Genomic DNA, 1824 nt, shown 5'->3' with positions numbered 1-1824 from the left:
TGTATAAACAGTTACTTGCAGAGATATCAGTATTTTAAGACTAGAGTCTTTAAAAACTCCAAAGTTTATAAGAAGTCCTACCTGCTGTTTTAAATGCAAAACATTTTCACAATTTTGCACCTCTTTGGTATATGGAATATATATAGGGCTAATGGCCAAATAGCTAGAAAAAAAAGCTAGAAGTTTGATATTACTATTTATATTCTGACATTTCTTTATTTTAAATATGGAATGCTTCATGAATTTGTATGTCATCCTAGTGTGGGGGCCGTGTTAATCTCTATATCGTTTCAATTTTAGTGTATGTGCTGCTGAAGCAAGAACTATATTCTTACATTTCTATTCCATAAGCTAGTTATTTAAAAAAGTTTGCCTATGGCTACAGACACTCACAAATACGCATAAATGAAAGTACTGCACTTTTCAAATATAGGTGAAATTCGAAAGACCTGCATGCCTATCTAGAAGCACATTCACCAGATATATCCATATAAACACAATTCCAATCAAGGCAAAAGATTGAACTTAAATTAACAAAAGGCCCTTAGAATCAAAATAAACAAGAAAATCTAATTTAATCATACTGCAGTGTTCATCCTTTCAGTAGTCCCAATTTTACCCTTGACAATCATCAACACCATTTCTTATGATTTTCTTTTTGTGATTTATCCAAAAAAATGTAAACAAACTCATCTAAATGGGCTCATCTCAAAATGCTGAGTTCTATTTAATAAATTCCCTTTTACTGGAATCAATTTCTTTGTGCCAAAAAACCCCAAGTGAGTCATTAAAGCAATTATTGTGACTGTGTAATTTTACTGCCCAAATTACCTAAATAAATAGTATTTACTGCGGCAAAATGCAAGCTTACTGTCTTTTCACTTACTTTCAAATGGTAACTAAGAAGAACTGCTCCTGATGTTCTCAAAAATTCACACTGCTGGTAGACACAATGGTTTCTGATTCATGAGAACTCCATTGCTTCAGCCCCATAGGTGTTATGTGCATTTAAAATATATTTACATTTGTTGTCTTATTTTTTCATATTTTATATTTAACAATTTTATCCTAACTTCATAGTTATTGGAGCTATGTAACGCAGGAGTTCTACATCAGGGCTTGACTTGCTGCATGCAACATTACACGTTTGCCACCTGCCCTAGAATTGATTCTCTTAGTCTTTTTAAAGGCATGCATAACTGTTAAAGCATCCATGCTTGTATATGAATCTGCTGATCTTTTAAATTGGACAGGTTCAAAAATTTTACCTATTTTTTATTTTTATTTTTGCATTTTATTTTAATATGAATTTATTGTCAAATTGGTTTCCATACAACACCCAGTGTTCATCCCAACAGGTGCCCTCCTCAATACCCATCACCCACCCTCCCCTCCCTCCCACCCCCCATCAACCCTCAGTTTGTTCTCAGTTTTTAAGAGTCTCTTATGGTTTGGCTCTCTCCCTCTCTAACTTTTTTTTTCTCCTTCCCCTCCCCCATGGTCTTCTGTTAAGTTTCTCAGGATCCGCATTAAGAGTGAAAACATAAAAGATCTGTATGCTGAAAACTATAGAGAGAAACTATAGAAAACTATAGTTTTCTATATAGTTTTCTAAATATAAAAAAAACTATAGAAATTTCCTTCATAAGAAGGAAATTGAAGAAGATATAAAGAAATGGAAAAACATTCCATGCTCATGGATTGGGAGAATAAATATTGTTAAAATGTCAATACTACCCAAAGCTATCTACACATTCAATACAATTCCAATCAAAAATTCTAAATCAAAAATTTTATAGATTGGCATCTATAAAAAAGGAAACA

General features: G+C 32.6%; 1 pseudogene; it reads right to left on the bottom strand.

Annotated features, from left to right (window-relative positions):
- Positions 1–220: 220 nt before the first annotated feature.
- LOC125149792 (uncharacterized) lies at positions 221–320 on the bottom strand (annotated as a pseudogene).
- Positions 321–1824: the final 1504 nt, after the last annotated feature.

The sequence above is a fragment of the Prionailurus viverrinus genome, chromosome D3 (genome assembly GCF_022837055.1).
Source record: "Prionailurus viverrinus isolate Anna chromosome D3, UM_Priviv_1.0, whole genome shotgun sequence".
Classification (NCBI taxonomy): Eukaryota; Metazoa; Chordata; class Mammalia; order Carnivora; family Felidae; genus Prionailurus; species Prionailurus viverrinus.
This window is presented reverse-complemented; position numbering and strand designations above follow the sequence as displayed.